Source organism: Lepidothrix coronata, unplaced genomic scaffold (assembly GCF_001604755.1).
Source record: "Lepidothrix coronata isolate B3197 unplaced genomic scaffold, Lepidothrix_coronata-1.0 Scaffold32, whole genome shotgun sequence".
In the NCBI taxonomy this organism is placed as follows: domain Eukaryota; kingdom Metazoa; phylum Chordata; class Aves; order Passeriformes; family Pipridae; genus Lepidothrix; species Lepidothrix coronata.
In genome coordinates, this window is record NW_016690212.1 from 3,963,721 (window position 1) to 3,983,397 (window position 19,677).

Consider the following 19,677-nt stretch of genomic DNA (forward strand, 5'->3'; position numbering starts at 1 on the left):
AGAACTGACTCCCACTTGTTATCTCCCATAAGGTTCCTACCAAGAACTCAGTTGCAAAGGCTACCTCTCCATCACACTTGGAAGACCACTGAGAAAGATGAATACAGCAGCTGCACTTGTGACACCACGGTCTTTAAGAATTCCTCTCTTTACCAGAAAGGTAAAACCAAGATCCTTCTCCCAGGCACAGACACCAGCCTACCCAAGGTTCAAATACCAGCCTAAGGCTTGGCAGATACCGTATGTCTTCCTCTAACATAATCACACAAGCGCTCACTGATGCACTTCCATCAGCCTTGATCACTTGAACACCTTGACCAGTGTATGCATTTGTCAACTGACCACATTACAGCAAACCTTAAGGGACTGGGTGAATACCAACAGCCCCAATCCTGAGTGCATCTGCTTCCCCAAATATGCAGAAGTTCTGCAGTAGTCCCCAGGATAGTTTCCTAAAGGAGATTACTACAATTTCAAATTGAAAGGTCAGCACCATGAAGTGAAGAGCCATTTGTACACAACTCAAATGCTGAAAGAGGCGGTTGTCACAAGTATAAAAAAAGGTTTCAGAGGTCCAGTTCCAGATGTAATTTGTACCTCAAAGATTAAAAACTCTGCAGCTGGCATTAGTAACAGTCCGGTAGCCATGAAAGCTGAACAGAATCCTGACAGTACTGCGGAGATGATATTTCCGCCTACATTCAGAGGCAGAAGGTATTGCTACACAGATCTGTGTTTAAGGAAACTGAATTTTAAAAAAACAGCCTTGGCAGCTGTTATAGACAAGGCTGAGAGATCAGTGAGGCCAACATCTGCCCATGCAGCTTGAAGAGGTCAGCCCAGTCAATAACCCTAATTCTGAAAAAGAATCTCCTCTCCAGCTGTTGTAGCACCCATTTTGGGAATTTACAGCACAGATCCAATCACCTCTACCTCAAAAGATGGGCTCTAAGACATCCCATCTTGTACTGAGTGTAAGAGAATCTTACAAGTGCAATGAAATGCCAACATCAGGGCATTTCAATGGCTGTATCATTCTAAGTGTATCCATTCAAAAGCCCAAGACAAACATTTTCTTTCTTCAGTCCAGCTGATGATCACTAAATGCTACTCCCTCAACAATGTGGTTTTCCTGCATTCTACCTTCATCTTGACATCAGGTATCTCACCTCTGCATCTCCCTTCAGTATCCAGAAGGAATCTTCTCATGCATGAGTGACTTGGATGTTTCGTCCAATTCTGTGTTATCTCTATGTTTTTCTAATCTGCCACTTCTTTGGCTAGATAAGGCTACAGAGAGACTGTGGCTTCTGCTTCCACTCAGCCTGAGCATCTTGATCATGCTCGACATTCCCCCAAATAAAGAGGAAAAATAAAGCTGCTAACATGCCACCTTGTCATACATCAAGGCAACATTCTCCTCCTCCTTTGCTACAAGTCCTTGAAGTAGTTAACTTAACAAATATCTACAAATTCAACTTTAACTATATTCAGTAGACACTACCCCAACCCACATTGTTCCAATAATTTTGAAAATATATGCGCAGGAGAAGTTAGTCCTCTTAGGCAAGTAAGCCTTTCTTTACATACCTTGGAGTCAGTGGATATACTTGACAGTTCTTACAGCCTACTGATTTCACACTTGCAGATCTGTTTTTGCAGCATCTGGAAGAACATGGCCATTGTCAGAAGTCAGGAGCTAGTACATGTCAATGAGTGATGCAAATTTTTATTTTGTCAGCTGAATTGTTATCTAAGGTAGCACACAGTGAGGAAGCAGAGAAAGGGTACTTCCCTAAAGAAATATTTCAGATGTTTTGGATGCTTGTGACACTGAGCAAGAGCTGGAGAAAGGGAATTAGAATCACTTTGTGGTGTCAGAGCTGTCACATGAAACTGAATTTCAGGCAGGGGAATTTAGGAATGGGAAAGATAAAGTGAGCTGTTTGTAGGCAGGTCAAAGGATAACACTCAGAATATCAACAGTATGAAACTGTAGAAAATGACAGCCTTTGCCTCCATCTGTCCAAACAGATTTCTGTGCTGAGTTTGGTTTTGGCAGGGAATAAAGAGCTTAGACAGGGACTCTAGTATTAAAACCTTTTCTCTTAAGTCCAGAGCTGCACTTGAAGTCTGTTGATGAGCTGAAGAGGATAGCCTTTCCCTCCAGAGTGTCATTGCACCACCCTTTGAAGCCAAAACTTGTTGCAGCTGGCAGTAACACAGTGCATACATACAAATAAAGCTAAAAAGGACAAAGGAATGAGTTTTCTATGTTGACTACCCATGTCTTCAGTAACGTCCAGGGACTCTACCTGGTGAATTATTGAGTGGTTTGATGCTGTTTATTGACTTCAATAGCAATTTTAGCACTAGCATCACACTTATCAACTCCAACTTGAGCTGCTCAGCATCAGCTTGACTTGTTACATGTCAGTTATTTTCAAGCACTAGCAATAATCTCACACTACTTAGACTTGCTTCAGTGTTGCTTCTTTCCTCCTTCAACTTACCAGACAGAACTGCTTCTGGACTTCCATTTTAGATATTGGCTGGCCCAAACATCATGGCTTCTGTTCCTAAAAACCAATTAGATTCCACAGCATCATCACTGCAGGTTTTATTCTGATGTCTGGTGTGCAATATGGCACAAAGATGGCAGCACAAATCTGTCTGAAATCATATAACACCATAGAAGGTTTACATGAGTGCTACAAAGGTATGAATTACATAAAATATCTTTAAGAACAGCATAAAAGACAAAGTCTTCAAAATAGTCATCACAGCCTTGTAGGTGTTCTACCCAGGCCTCTCATGAACAATTTCATGTATCACTAAGTTCAATTTATGTAATGATGTAACTTTTTATTGATCTGCAGGGGGAAAAAAATTAGATTTTCAGAGTATTTCATACTATGCATTAAGTATCAGCTGAATTTTGTCATTGACTGGCTTACGTTCATCAGTCTGTGCTACACACAGCTGCCACAAAATCATACTTGCTGAAAAGTTATGTAATTAGATCCTGTTCAAGCACTGCTGGGATTCTGGGTATCTTCACACCATCCTTTTCTTTTGTACAGTAGATAAAAACATTAAATAACTTCAAACTAGTGCTTGACCATTTATTTAGTATAAAACCATTGTTTTTCTGTTTTTCCAGATTGTGGTGCCCTCTCTCATGTCACCAAGCTGTTAGCTTTTTCAATTTTGCATTGGGGTCTCCATAATAATATTTGTTCCAGGCTGACATTGAAGTGCCAGGGCCTGAGACAGACCAGAATTGACTTACAGATGAATCCTGTGCTGTCCCTACTTGATATAGAAAAATGGGTGAACCTTAGCTTAGTTAGACTGCTTGTGCTAAATATGAACCTTATACGTAGATTAGCTAGACTGCTTATGCTAAGCATTATTATGCCAAACCATATATTTAAGGAACCTTTCGCTAAATGTTGTCTGTTAAACTGGATGCTTAAGAAATTGTAGTATACTCTTGTGACTGTCTGCAAGATATTTTAAGGACCTTTAGGAACCTCGCCCAACCGAGACCTGGGTTGTGGCCAAACCCTGGTCTTGGGTAGTCAGGAAGACTGTCACCAGATGTTTTCCCATAACAAAATATACAAGTCATTCTGACTTGCCAATACAGCCCTATAAAAGCTGGACCCCCTCACAGTAAAGATGGAGACCTCACCTATGAGTGGACACACCGTGTAGGACTTCCCAGTTACTGGGAGTGGTTCTCCAAACCTTCGCTGTGATCGGGGCTCCCCGGCAAATGAAGTGGTCTGGGTGATGGTAATGTATTAATGGGGCAACTGGTGATGTATCTTTTTTAATCACTGTTCTTTGCTTGTATAGTAATGATTAGATGCATTACCTTGCTTAGTTTGTTTGTTGCCAAAATGGTGCGTGTGCTAAGCTTATTGCCATATTAAATGCATTATTTTGGTTTTGTGTTGTCTTAATACTGCTAGTAAAGTAAGACCCTTCCCTCTATTCCTGTCTGTGTCCTCTCTATCGCCCATCAGTTAGCAAAATAGACATTAATACAAATGTTTTCTAGTTTGGAAAGGAAGAATTCAATGAGTTTTCAAAATATAGACAGAGACTGGGATATGCAGTTGAATGAAGTCTGTGTGAGAAAAGCAGGACAAAATAAAAGTATCCTTTTTTGATTTTATGTTCAGCAAGAGGCAGTGCCCACCCATCACTGCCCAAGAATTTAGCTGCTCTAGGACCTGCCTCTTAGACATCCATAAAATTAATTACTTCTCCAGTGAGGCTGGATATACCGTTGCTGCCTCTACTAAAAGTTATGTCCATTGTGTCTGAATCACACAATGCATCTGCATTGGCTTTGTATCAGTGTGTGCTCATGAGCTGAGACAGTCCTTCACAGGCTACATATCATGCAATTCTTATTCCCATACCTCCACAGGAACAAGACTCTCACATAGTTACCATCATTATATTGCCACTAGTCAGATATCAAAAGCCACATAGTCATTGAATAGCTGTACATTTCTAGCTTTATGCAAGCATTTGGAATCAATCCATTCAGCTGACTGTCGTCCTTAACCAGGTATTAGCTCTGGAGAAGGTGCAAGAAGCAGAACGTGTCCATATCAAGCCATTAGCAAACTACAAAGCTACCTGATACTGTGTATACTATTCTTGCATAGGCAGGCAATTAACGTCAGTAGGAGAAAGTTTGAAAGCTTTCTATAAATAACACCAATGCTCCAGGAAGCAAGGATCAGAAAGTAAGTGCTCAAATGCATGTTCTGAATTCAACCACAAATACATTTCACCTTAACAGAGATGGAAGCCTCTGTACTGCTAGTACAAATGTCAGCCTTTTGTACTGATAGACTTTTACACCCACTTCTACCCCAGTGCATAGAGATCATTGATATTATTGACATTTCACATCCAAAAGGTGTTTTAGGCTTAGCCAGCTATACTCCAAATATCTCCTCACCCCTTCAGAAGAGTGAGGAGTGACTCAGTCAATAAGCAAAAGGTATGGAGTTTTGTGAAAGAAAGGATCACAAAATCAACAATATGGGGCTTAGCCATGGTCAACTCCAGCACTTAGAGGTAAGGCAAAGCAGTTCCTGCAAAGCACCATTATGGAGAAATTCCCACAACCCTTTTTACTGTCAGCATGCTGGGGTGCCTCACTGAAGTGCTTCTATGCTGATGCACACAGTAGGGGAATAAATGGGAAGAGTTATAGATCTGCATGCAGTTACTGGACTGTTACAATGGTGGAATACATGCTCTGTAGGAAGAACAAGCTAAGGAGACAAGGGAGAGGAGTTGCACTTTACGGGAGAGAGGAGTTGGACTGCATAGAGTTCTGCCTGGGGATGGAAGATGAACCTGAAGGAACTGGCTGATGTAATTGTGAGGTTTCTCTTTATAGTCTTCAACTAGAAAAACTGTGAGAAGTGCCTGAAGACCAGGGAAAAGCAAACGTCACTCATACCTTCAAGAAGAAGGACCCAGCGAACTACAGGCCAGTCAGACTCAATTTGAACCCTTGGAAAGTCTTGGAAAGTGATGGAGTAGCTAACCCTGGAAGCCATTTTCAAGCACATGAAAGACAAGAATCATAAGGAAGAGTCAGCATGGATTCACCAAGCAGAAGTCATGCTTGACAAGCTGGATAACCTTCTATGATGAAATGACTGGCAGACAAGGGTAGAGCAGTGGATATAGTCTACCTAGACTTTAGCAAGGCTCCCAACACTGTCTGCCACAAGATTCTCACAGGGAAGCTGCTTAAACTCGAGCGGGATGAGCAGCCAGGGAAATGGAATGAAAACTGGCTGAATGGCCAGGCCCAGGAGGTGGTGATCAGTGGCATAAAGTCTAGCTGGAAGCCAGCAACTAGCAATGTACCCCAGGAATCAATACTAGGTTTAATCCTGTTTACTATCTCCAGTAAGGATCTAGGTGGTGGTGCAGAGGGTACGCTCAGCCAGTTTGTATGACACAAAACTGGGAGCAGGAGCCAATATGCCAGAGGGCTATGCTGCCATCCCAAGGGACCTTAAACAAGCTGGAGAAATAGGCCAACCCAATGAAGTTGAGTAAGTGCAAAATCCTTAAGCTGAGGAGGAACAACCACGTGCACCAGGACATATCAGGGGCCACCCAACTGGAAAGGAGCTTTCTGAAAATGACCTGAAGGCAGCGTGCAAAGGGGACAGAGTCGAAGTGTGTAAAGGGGACACAGTCAGATTCTTTTCAGATGTGCCCAGGACCAGAAGCAATGGGCACAAGCTGAAACACAGGTGACATTGTTTGAATATCATGAAACACTTTTTTACTATGAAGATGACTGAGCACTGGCACAGGTTGCCTGGAGGGGTGGTAGAATCTCCCTCTTTGGATACACGGTCATAGTGCTGGGCAATTAGCCCTAAGTAGCCCTGCTTGAGCAAGGTGGGTGTACCAGATGACCTCTAGAGGTCCCCTCCAATCTCAACTATTTTGCGATATTTATTGCTTCCCCCTCAGCTTAACTGAGCTATTGGGACTTTTTCTCATTGTGGTGATACCTTTCTTTTCCTCAGCTGCACAGACACTTTGGGGCAAATTTCTCCCCAGCATTTGCTCAGTAAAGCCACAAGTATCAGATTATGGCATCACACAAATGAGTAAGAACAGATCTGCCTGATGGTAAGGTTTGATCTGAGCAGTGCAAGCTTCAGCATTGCTTCCAGGAATTATTGTCTCAGGGACTTCCTGAGTCAGAAGCGAATCTTTGTACTTAATAGTCATTGACATATTTCTCTTCTATGAATTAATCCAATCATTTTTGGAACACATGTAAATCTTTAGCATCCACAATGTCCTGTGATGACCAGTTCCACAGCTGAATAGCATGTTATGATGAATTATATTTTCCATTTGGTTTGAACCTACCATCAGCTATGTGGCTTTGACACCCACTAATTCTTGAACAGAATGAGGATGCAAGAAGTTCCCTATTCAGTTTGTGCCAATCACAGCTTTATACAGGCATAACCCAGACCAGTTCTCTCTTTGAGATTGAAGAGCCTGGATGAAGATTCAGCAAACTATATGATTCCTCATATAGGAATCATTCCATTCCTTGATCAGATAAAACATTTCCAGTGTAACTATGTTCTTCTTGAGATTAGAGGACCAATTATAAAATGTTCGAGACATCAGCACACCATAGATTTATACAGCAATATATCCATTTAGTGATGAACAGTTCAAGAAAGAAAAGAGCACAAGAAGAGGATGTTGCTGAGAGAGGATGATGTTAATTGCATCTAAGCTTCACAATGGAGCATGATGGCTTTAGAGCTGTGAATAAGCCTGGAAAATGCAACATTTCTACATAAGGCAGTGAAAAGGACTCTTAGGACAGAAACAGCAGCTGCAAAGAGAGGAATAAGTAGCATCCAGAAAATTTGTTTTAACCATTCATGAGATAAGTCACAGCCAGAGTGTTGATGTTCAAGACCATACAAACAAAAGTTACAGCTGAAATATTCAGTGACTTTTCAACTGTTTGTACAACAAAATGTGAACATGTGAACAAAGACCAAGTGAACTTTTGGTCCTCCATGTAGAAAAAAAAATGCATTATAGTCCTATTTCATCAGCAAATATAACAAACAGGAGACCAAGAAACTTTATTCCTCAGTTGCTTATTTTTGGAAGAAGCCAGAAAGACTTCAGATTTTTAGGAAGACCTAAACATCCTTGACTCTATCACAGCACACAGGCACGTGCCATTTACAAAAATGCTGGCTACTCCAGTGTGTAGCAGTACTGTGTTTGCTTAAAATTTGGCAACCACTCAAAATTTCCTTATTCTGACTCCAGAAGAATAGGTCTTCTCATAAAATTTCCACATTTCTTGTATTTTCAGATTGCTACCTTGATCAGCTCTATGCTTCCACTGTTTGCCAGAGCAACTGAAGCCTGTAAAATATCATGTTAGCATGGAGTAGCAGGAGTCACTGGATTTTCACAGTAACTATCTCCAAAACAAGCTCATATTATTCAAAGATGTATTCATCAGCAGGAAATGCAGACCTGACAGCAAACACATGGTGCATGAAGCTTTTCCAAATAAACAATGATTTTAATTTGCTAAAGATAGCTCAACATATTGTGGCAATATCAGGAAAGCAATACTCACTCTGATTATTTTCAGTAACATCTGTAAGCAATGTGCACACTGAGCATTTTTGCCCTAATGAAAACTTTCAGGTCTAACACAAGAAGTAAAATAGAAACTGAAGATCTCAAAACAGAACCCTCAAGTTCTCCTCTGATGTTTACAGAGGAAGTGAAAAAACAATGCAAGATTGAACAATAAACACAAGGCCAAATAGAGGGATTACTGCAGTGAGTGTAGTGAGGCTGATAAATGAGGATGAATTCAATGAACTTTTTTGTTAACCCTCTCTGCACTAAGAGGATAATATGGATATGCTAACATGGGATGTTTAAGTTTCATTCATGAATTTTTCAATAAGTAAATAAAAAAGAAGGAACAATAATAATTTTGCCATCAAAAACAGACTTTACATATTTTTTTAAAATTCCTAAAGAAAAGGAAACTGACAGAAACAACGATAATGTCAGATCATTGTGATGATAAATATTTTATTAAACTCTTCTTGCAGCCCTAGCCTTGTAAAACCTTCTACTTGAATATTGCTATGTAAATCCAATCACTTCAGTGTTTTTGTCATCCTTTGGCCAGTATCAGAGTAAATCACTGCCTGCAGGTACTTTTGGATTATGATGTACCTGAAACAAGGTATATTTCATCCAGAAGTGTTTGTAAATAGTTTATCTGGGATTAGTTCTGTAAAATCAATCTGAATTTTAAGAATTTACTGAAGATTTTGACAGGGAAATGAGCAAGATTTACACGTTCCATGATCCAGATCTGGATCTGTAGTTAATGTTCCACTACAAATATTCTGTCCTATATACTTAATTTTAAAAAAATTCCATTTTTGGTGGAACGATGAGAAAGATAGCTAATTACAGTTTCTTAAATTAAACTAGCTCTGCAACAGATATTTTGGAGGAGTTGGCTATGATACATAATGCTTCACAGTCTCTCTTTATGACTCTGTCCAAAGTCAAAATCTGATTAATTGCACAGTAAAAACCTTGAACAATCTCCAGACAAACAGAAAATACAATATGCCAAAATTGGTTGAATCCAAAATCTTTCAGTGCACATATTTCAAAATAGCTCAAAGCACAATTTTTTACCAATAAAAAGACTAAATCAAATTATAATTGATCAAATAAGGACAAGACTTATCTACAGCCATTTACAACCACTGTGATCAAATGCAGAAAAGTAAAGCTATAATAGCAATACGGGGGATTTAGACTTTATTTCAGTGGGGCAAGCAATACAGTCACATGAAGAAATGTATTTGTAATAAGAGTGAAATCATTTTAGCTAATGAGTATTAAAATTAACTCTCAGCTTCAAAGACTTCTTAATCATGGCCAATACATTGACACAGTACCTTCTATCCACTGTTTTGTGGGAAAAGGTTAGCAAAATGCAACAGCAAGAAGCAGCACAAAACAAGGCTTTAATATGATGCATGTCAAAAAATGAACCAAAAATGAATAACTTAAAGATGGTGCAATACGTTTGGAAACTCTGACAGACTGAAAAGTAATGCCATTCAGCAAGACTGGACCAAGATATTGTTGCCTGGCTGCTGACCCTGCAATTTGGGTGACTAGGTGAACACTCCACAGAACTAAGAAGCGATACTAAGTCTTTGAGTATAACATCAGCAGACATTAAGACTTTCTGAAATCTGTCAGCCACTAACATACATTGAGTCCATGTGAAAGAGGCTTTTTTTTTTTTTTCAGTGATTTTCATTAATATCCTAGGAGCTTTTAAAACTTCAATTATTTTTGCTTCACTGATACTTTAAAAAGTGTTCTGGCAATAATAATTTTTACTAATCATCTAGGTCCAAAATCTTTACTTATGCTCATTCTTACAGAATCACAGAATATGCTGAGTTGGAAGGGACCCATAAGGATCAACGAGTTCAACCCTTAGCCCTCCCCAGGACCATCCCCAAAAGTCACACCATATGCCTGAGACTATTGTCCAAATGCTTCTTGAACTCTGTCAGCCTTGTGACCACTTCTCTGGGGAGCCTGTTCCAGTGCCCAACCACTGCCCAAAAGGTGAAGAACTTCTTTCTGATATCCAGCCTAAACCTCCCCTGACACAACTTCAGGCCATTTCCTCAGGTCCTGTCACTGCTCACCACAGAGAAGAGATCAGTGCCTGTCCCTCCTCTTCTCCTCACAAGGGATTTGTAACTGCGATGAGGTCTCCCCTCCGTCTCCTCTTCTCCAGGCTGAATAGACCAAGTGCCCTCAGCCGCTCCTTGTACGGCTTCCCCTCAAGGCCCTTCACCGTCTTTGTTGCCCTCCTTTGGACACTCTCTAAGAGCTTAATATCTTTCTTATATTGAGGTTACCCAGATTGTCATGAAAAAAAAGAATCCAAAAGCACATGGGCTGGACACAAGCCCTTACTCTGCATGACTGCTGAGAGATCAGAAATGAAATGCAAATAATTAATGAAAGCCTGAGAATTTTTAATCTACAACTAAGGAATGAGATTATCCAGCTGTGAGTTTGGGACTGACCTCTTTTAATAGAATGGATATATTTGAGATTTGGGCTTTGCAAATGAGCCATAACTAAGGAAAAGAAACTTCTGCTGTGAGAGGAGAGGAGAGGATTATGGTGATTTGGCTGCTGTTCATGAGATCCTCTCCAGCACTGCACAATTTTGGGGGGGGACTAAATTATTCTGGGATGAAAAAATGAGTTATTATTCTGAGAGTATTTATAAAGGTTGATTTTATGGAAAGTACAACTGCTGGCCAATATATTGACAACACAGGAACTTCTGGAATACTCTTGCAGTCTCCAAATACTTACTCCTGTCATTATACCCTCAACTCATGCATCTAAATATGAACTAATTTTAGCTTGATAATAGACACGGGGGGACAGTATTCATCAAAAGGCTGAGGCCATACATCAACAATAAGTTACACTTCACTGATTACAAAAAAGTTAAAAAAAGAAATTGAAAGTCTTATTGTAGAGTATATTTGCAGGAACCAAATGTTGCTTTTTATCATAGAGGAAGGAGGATGTCAGACTTCCTTAAATTGTTAAACACCAGTTATCGAATGCACAACTAGAAATTCTTCAGGGAAATCACCATGCTTTGAATAGTAACAGAAGTTCATAGGTCTTTTCTACAAGACTCTCTCATACAGCAGACAAAACCAGCTCAAATAATACTGTTAAAAAGTACTTGTGACTGAGAAATTAAGTTTGTGTCATGTGGGACTGTTGGCTGACTAGCCAAGTGAAAGCAATGCTGCGTTCTTCTATTCCAATACACACCCTCTGTAACCAGTGTTGTTTAAAGACATTGTCTACATCAGAACTGTGGCTGATTCTTCAGTCAATTCAGAGAAATTTGCCAGGCAGCCTACAGATGGATTTCACGTTCATTAAGGAAAGAAAGAAAGAAAAAAAAGAAGACAAGAAAATAGATCAAATACAGACTTGCTATTTCAGGGCAGGGGGGCAGGAAGGAATAGTTCTACTTTCCACTTACTTTTTAGGGGGAGAAAAGAAAAATGACTGCAAGGTACTTTGTCACTTATAGTCTTATTCACAATGAGTCAGACACATGAAATTCTCACATGAACAGTTGCAAACTTTCTGAACCAGCAGCAGTGAGTGTCGCTTTACGCACAATTTCAAGACTCCCAATGTACCACCAACCAACTAAACCATTCTCCCCTAGGAAACAGCAAAAAGTGCTTTACAGGCTGTGTCTATGTTACAAAATAATCCTAAAACGCAAGTCTGGGAGTAGCCAGACACTTTATCTGCAATTCAAGTGGCTCAGTCTAGAATGAAACTTCAGAGTGATTGGGGTAAGATAATAGCAGGGATTGCTTTTCAGAGGTTGTATGGAGAAGATCTTGCTAATATCACATCATCTTACTTGCCACAGTCCACCACTTGCCTGTGCCAATAGGCTTGAGGCTTCCCGAGCTCAGACACATCTCAATACTATATCCTAAGGCATCCTATATTCCACCTTCCCTTCTTGCTGTAGAGTCACTAACTTACCAAATTGCAAAGGGCCTTACCCATTATTTTGGGGCAGAGCCTGTCTTTGCAGCTATAGAGGGGGAATACCAGAGCCCAGTGTTACAGCCTATACCAGCATCACAGAGAATAAAAGGAATAGTGAGCTACTAACACAACAGGGAGGATGTTCAGATGCCTTTCCCTGCTATGATGAGCTGTTTCAGCTGGATGCAGATGCAGAAGCACTTGACTGCACGTTCAGTCGTCTAAGACCAGGTGTCTACTACTATGGAAACTAAGTACTGGAAAGGGTGATGTGGCCTCTATGTCAGGCCCTCAACTTGACCATGCTCCTAGCAGAATCCCATCCTTCCAGTCAGGCCTGCCTCCCTTTCCTTTATGCAAAGCCTCTCAGCTTCCACAGCGCCAAACTTCTTTGGTCCTGACACCTCTTTATTGGCCCTCCCCACATATCATGTGAGCAGTGGCTTGGGGACACTCATTCCTGAGGCATCACAGTGTTCAGGTGGACACAGCCTTGACCAACACATATGAAGGCCTCATTTTCTTTTCTGTTTAAGAATTCAGCTGAGACAAAGCTTATTTAAATTAATATTTTTCCATAGTAAACATCTGGCTCATATTGTTTTCCTATAAAGACATAGCTACATAAAAGCCATTCACGTATTTGAAATAAATGTTTTGTCCTCTGTGATCCTGCAGGGCCAATTGCACAGTTCCCCCTCTAGCAGGTCCTACCAGGAGTTAGTGGACAGGCTTACTAGTGCTGTAGGTAACCAGCCCCTGATATGAATTAAAGTGCTATTCAGCTGAAGTGAATGCCAAGTGAATTCTGAGAGAGGCTTAATTACACTGGTGATACTGAGTGAAACAATAAGGACCTTGTACTCAGTACTCTTCTTAACAGAGTGCAAGAGAAAGAAATAAAATTGCACTCTTTCATTTCCAGAGTTGGAATATCACCCACTGATGTGGTAGGAAGCCTGCCAGAAAGCCAACCACTGCCAGTATTGATAACACCAAGATAAATGCCCATTACTGCAAGCAGCTGTGCTACTGGAAGCACTCGGTGTTGCACTCTTGGTGCCAAAGGCTCTGCTGTCTTTCTCATGAGCACTTCGATACATACGTCTTCTTTGGAAAGAGGCAAAAACATGGAGGACTTGGCACACTTTCGGTGAACATTAACTAAGATATTTGACTGACTTTGTTGTGGCTTGTGATTTTTATCTTACTGCTAAGATAAGAACAGCCAGCGTAAACAGACTTGATATCACCACAAGCAGTACAGGGACTACATGAGTGTGCTATGTTTACATGCTCAGTGTCAGTGACAGCACGCTATCACATTATACTGCTCACACAGCAATGCATTTACCAAAGTGATTTAAGTAGTTTTCTGCCAACTGCAATGTAATTTCAACACTACAGTCAGTTACACACAGGCAATGGAATTGTACCATTAGGAAGTTTATATAACATAATGCTTTTCAAATCAGGTTAATAATGCTATATCACAATATTTGACAGTGCCATTACAATTTTTTTGTCAGCATTGTGAAATACCCAAGACAATCACTAGTGGGAGCAGCAACAGGGATGGCAGGCACCTGGCCAAGCTGGAAGAGAGAGGGGACTGGTGTTACAGCCAGATGTGGCAGCAGGGCTTGACCTTCTTGCCACATGGAGGCCTGGCACGAGTCTTGTCTTGGGGCAGGCACCACTTGTGCCTCCAGAGGACCACAGGAAACAAACAAAGTCAAGCCAGAAATGTCTTAGGGAATAAGAGGAGTTCTCTGAGGGACAGGAACAGGAATAGAGAACAAAGACTGGAGAGACTGAGAAGCTGGACTGAGAATATAAGGATTCTATCTTTGAAGAAAAGAGAGATGCTAAGTTATGCTTTGAAAATTATGGACTGGGGTTAAACCAGAGGGATATTCCCTTCCACTCCTGTTATTTGCTTCACCCTTGATTTGCTACTGGTGATAGAAATTAAGAATTATTGTGAAAACAGAATAACAATATTGCTTGATCCTAGCAGCATACTGTTATACAAAGCCTTGCAAAAAATAATTAATGCATTTGATACAGTAGGTAATTTGTTGAAATATTCATATACAGTAAAATTTATTGGGTCTAAAACTGTTCCAAATATCAAGAGAGAAAATATCAACCGGAAGCTCCTTGAAGTGACAAGAGACGAGTTTGAAGCACTTAAATACTAAGCTTCCAAAGGAAATTAATGAACACTACTCTCACTACCTTAACAAAGGAAATAAAGAGGATAGGCCTTATCACTGTCATTGCTGACAAAGGCTACACCAATTTCAATCAATACTTCAAGAAAAGTACTTGACTAATTAAGAGCATTACCAACTAGTACTCCTTTATTTTACTTTGAGAATGTTAGTAGATTGAACTTTTTTTCCAGTTTGAAAAGGCAAAAAATAGATAAGCAACTAATTTAGAGAGATATCCTCTTGGTAAATGGAATGGGAAGTTTTACACTATTTCAGTGGTAAGCTAGGACCTGCTATGTGATAGCTTAACTTTCACATTTCAGTTACTTGATACAGCACCAAAATGCTTGGACAGGTATAGGAACACTGGTTGTCTAATTATCAATCATTTTAGCTCCTTGCAAATCCAGTGAGTGCTCCTTTGAACAACTGCTATATTTAAACTAATGAATTGGGCTGTTGTAAAGAATCATAGAAGCAAAGAATGGATTGGGTTGGAAGGGACCTTAAAGATCATTTAATTCCAAACCCACTGGCCATGTGTAGGGACACCTTCCACTAGACCAGGTTGCTCAGAACCCCATTCAACCTGGCCTTGAACACTTCCAGGGTGGGGCATCCACAGCTTCTCTGGGCAACCTGTTCCAGTGCCTCACCACCCTCACAGTAAAGAATTTCTTCCTAATATCTGATCTAAACCTACTCTCAGTTTGAAGCCATTCCCCCTTGTCCTGGCACTACATGCCCTTGTGAAAAGCCCCTCTCCATCTTTCTTGTAGGCTCCCTTCAGTACTATAATATAATAATGGCCAGTCTTCGCAAGCGAAGATTTGGGAAAGGTCATTAACCCTTCGAGCCTGCGCAGTGGATTTTTTAGGTGAGACACAGCGTGCACTGAACTGAGCCCACCCTTTAATCCTGAGGTTCATCTGCCGGGGCCAAGCAAGCTTGGACAGTGGCAGTGAGGTCCCCAGGATGTAGGTTTGTTTAGAGTGACCTTCTAAGGGGCCTCTAGTGGTCTAGTGGTTAGGGTGCAGGACTCTCACCGCTGCAACCCGGGTTTGATTCCCAGCCCCCCGGGCAGATGGAGCTCGTCAGCCCTTCAGTACTGGAAAGCTGCAGTTAGGTCATTCTAAAGCCTTCTTTTCTTTCATGTAAAAAAAATTACTTTGATTTATAAGTAGTGCAAAAACACCTACTGGACAACAATGTATCCTCCGGAAGAACTAAAAACAGATCTATTAAACCTAAAAATATTTGTAGAAATTAGAAAGCTCATATTTTATAATCACTGGCCAACCCAGTAAGATTTTTTTCTATAAACTGACAAAGTAAATACTGAAGTAATATGAATAACTGTCTATATAAGGGTCAAGAATCTTCTTCCTTACTAAAACCAGTGTATTCAATCGACCAATAACTGAACAGACAGAGAGGGGGAAAATTACGTTGCTGGATTATGATTTATCTTAGTGCCACATTCTTAAATTCTGCTTCAGGGATTTACACTCATTTGCATCCCTATCTTTATTTGTACTCTATAAAAGCTGACGACAGATAGATGTTATGGTACAATAAAAGAGACCCATAAAAATTAAATTAAAAAAGACAGACAAAACTCTAGACACAGGCAAAATGCATCATACTCGGCCCTGTAAACCCACTGGTGCTGTATAGTATTAGCTCTAGTTATTAAGAAAGAAGTGAAATAATCCCAAGATGAGCAGTGCTACTTAAGTCAGACATGCTGTTGGCATCTATCTGGTGAGCAAAGCCACTTCTGTAGGCATTGTAGCATACATGGGATTGTCTACACTATAAGAAAGTAGCGTAAGTAAAGGTAGTACCTTCTAGCAGACCAAACATTATGAAGTTGACCATATTGTGTAAACCAATAGCCGTGTTATATCCTATTATATCCAGAGTCCATATATTTCAGCCACTCTGAAAGTGCTGATTCTTTCTTACTCATTTTTATGCGCTCACTGCTGTTTTATCTCAGCCACAGGGTCCTCCTTTTTAAGCCTACATCACCTTGCTAGTTATCATGGCCAAGTGCTACAACCCCACAGATCAGCTGCTTCCTCTGGATCAGGTGGCCCTTAATCCTCCTCCTCCCAGCTCTCTTTAACATAACCTTGAAACCAGTGAACAAGAAATTTAGGCTTTATGCTGCACCTCCTGAGAAACCAGCAACAAGTCCCACTTACTAATTTTCCAGTTGTGTTTTTTTATTTAAAGGTCTGATCAGCTTTAGGAAAGCAAAATTCCAGCTCTTCAAGGAGCTAGTCAAGATGATCCCCGGGGAAACTGTCTTCAGGGACATGGCAAATTTTTAAGGACATCTCCCATGGAGCGCAAGAGTCAGGGATCCTCAGGGACAAGAAACTGGGCAAGGAAGGCAAGAGACCAGCATGTCTGAATCAGGACCTGCTGGTCAATCTAAAGGGCAAGAAGCATATGCACAGGCAACAAAAGCAAGGACAGGTAACCTGGGAAGAATATAGGGACACAGTCTAGTTGCATAGGGACAGGGTGAGGAACACCAAGGTGAAGCTGGAGCTGAATTTGGCAAGGGATGCAAAGAATAACAAGAAGGGGTTCTACAGATGTTAGCCAGAGAAAGAAGATCAAAGAAGGTGTATCCCCCGATAAGCAAGGCTGGCAAACTGGCTAGCAGATGAGGAGAAGGCTCAGTCTTCAATGGCAACCTCTCTTACCACATCTCTTAAGTGCATGGAGTGTAAAAGGAGGACTGGGGAAGCAAAGTGCTTCTCACTGTAAGTGAAGATCAGGTTCATGACCACCCAAGGAATCTGATTGTACCTAAGACTGTACCTGATCATTGTATCTCATGAGATACATTCCAGAATCCTGAAGGAATTGGCTGATAGTTGCCTGTGATACTTGAAAAGTCATGGGAGGCACGTGAAGTTCTAGCTACTGGAAAAAGGGAACATATCTATCTTTTTTAAAAAGAGTAGAAAGGAGGACCCTGGGAATTACCAAGCTCTCAGCCTCATCTCTGTGCCTGGGAAGATCATGGAAGAGATTCACCTAGAAGCTAAGGCACATGGACAACAGGAAGGTGATTCAGGACAGCACAGCTTCACCAAGGGCGAGTCCTGCCTGACCAGCTCAGTGGCCTTCTGTGATGGAGTGACTATATCAGCGGACAACGGAAGGCTACAGATAATTCCCATGAGGCCTTCGAGATGATCCTCCATGACATCCTGGGTTGTAGGAGTCGGGTTTCAGGAAGGTGCCGAACAGCACCCTGGGAGATGTAGTTTCCCATGTACTCTATCACATGGACAGTGATACCCATGGTGATTGGTTGTTAAGGTCACGTGGTGTGACGTGTTAACCCATATATAAGCTGTTGTCTCATTTGAATAAAGAGGATTTGGCAGTGAACCCCCAAGCTAGCTGGGTCTGTATGGTTTATTTACTTATTATATTAACAAGCTATACTGGGTGGACTGTTGGTGGATAAGGAATTGGTTGGACCGTCACATCCAGAAGGTAGTGGTGAAGGGCTCAGTGTCCCGATGGACATCAGTGACAAGTGGTGTCCCTCAGTGGGTTCTGTACCGAGACCAGTGTTATCTAATATCTTCATTAAAGACATAGACAAAGGGATTGAGTGTACCCTCAGCAAATTTGCAGATGACACCAAGCTGAGTGGTGTGGTTGACACACCTGAAGAATGGGATCCCATTGAGAAGGAGCTGGACAAGTGCAAGAAATGGGCCCATGGGAATCTCATGAGGTTTAATAAGACCAAGTCCAAGGTGCTACTCCTGGGTTAGGACAACCCCTGGTATCAATACAGGCTGGGGGATGGACAGATCAAGAGCAGCCCTGCCAAGGGGACTTGGGGGAGCTGGAGGATGAGAGGCTGGACATGACCCGGCAGTGTGACCTCACAGGCCAGAAAGCCAAACGTGTCCTGGGCTGCATCAAAAGAAGGGTGGCCAGCAGGGTGAGGGAGGGGATTCTGCCCCTCTGCTCCACACTGGTGAGACCCCACTTGGAGCACTGCATCCAGCTCTAGGGTCCCCAGCACAGGAAGGACATCAACCTTCCTGTTGAGCAAGTTGAGAGAAGGGCCACCAAGATGATTAGAGGGATGGAACACCTCTCCTAAAAGAACTGAGATTGTTCAGCCTGAAGAAGTTAAGGCTCCAGGGTGACCTAACTGCAGCTTTCCAGGACCTGAAGAGATCCTACAAAAAAGATGGAGAGGGACTTTTCACAAGGGCATATAGTGACAGGACAAGAAAAAATTGCTTCAAAGTAAAAGAAGGCAGGTTTAGATTAGATATTAGGAAGAAATTCTTTACTGTGAGGGTGGTGAGGCACTGGAACAGGTTGCCCAGAGAAGCTGTGGATGCCCCATCCCTGGAAGTGTGCAAGCTGGATAGGGCTCTGAGCAACCTGGTCTAGTGGAATGTGTCCCTACCCATGGCCAGGAGAGCTGGGACTAGGTGATCTTCGGGGTCCTTTTCAACCCAAACCTTTCTATGATTCTATGAAGTGAAAGCTTTGTCCCTTTAACAGAAGCTGTTTAATCAGCTGGATACTGGCAGAAAACATCCTGAACATCATCTTCAGTTTCTAATTTGGAACCACAAAGTGCATCATCAGCTGTTCAGCAGGAAAGAGCTGAAAACTTACTTAGGCTTTAAACTACCCATTTGTTCTGTTAACATATAGACGTATGGCAAAGCAGTGCGCCCCAAAGGATGATGAGAGGAGAAAAGCAGGCAGAAAGAAGACGAATTTCAGGAAAGATAAAGGGAAAGAACTCCAGGGACAGCTTTTCTTTTGAGCAAATCCAAGTCTTCTCTGGCCTTCCCTAAGAAAAACATAGTTTCAAGCAGCCTTAGTTTAACTTAGAGGATCCACAGAACCAAAGGATACCTAGACTGTATACTACTGTATTAGAAGCATACCCATCCGAGGAGATGAGGCTACCTAGGTAATTAAATTGCTGGACTGATTTGATCTCTGATTGGCCAATGGTGATGTGGGGATGATGGGGGACTTCCTGAGGTGCAGGTTGATGGAGGACCTCTGTCTTCTTTAAGCTGACTTCCAGCCCAAAGAGCTCAGCAGCGTCTGCAAAGCAGGATGTTAAATGCTGCAGACAGTAGGTTAGCAAAGGCATACAGTGCTTTTGGAAAACTCCACAAAAGATTATGGCGTAATAAACACT

General features: G+C 41.5%; 1 long non-coding RNA gene across 1 annotated transcript; it reads right to left on the reverse strand.

Annotated features, from left to right (window-relative positions):
* Nucleotides 1-1,600: 1,600 nt before the first annotated feature.
* Nucleotides 1,601-17,602, reverse strand: LOC108495629. The gene is made up of 3 exons (XR_001874177.1): nucleotides 17,463-17,602; nucleotides 2,514-2,673; nucleotides 1,601-1,665 (listed from the first exon to the last, which is right to left on the reverse strand). It is a non-coding gene; the product is annotated as an uncharacterized LOC108495629 (long non-coding RNA).
* Nucleotides 17,603-19,677: the final 2,075 nt, after the last annotated feature.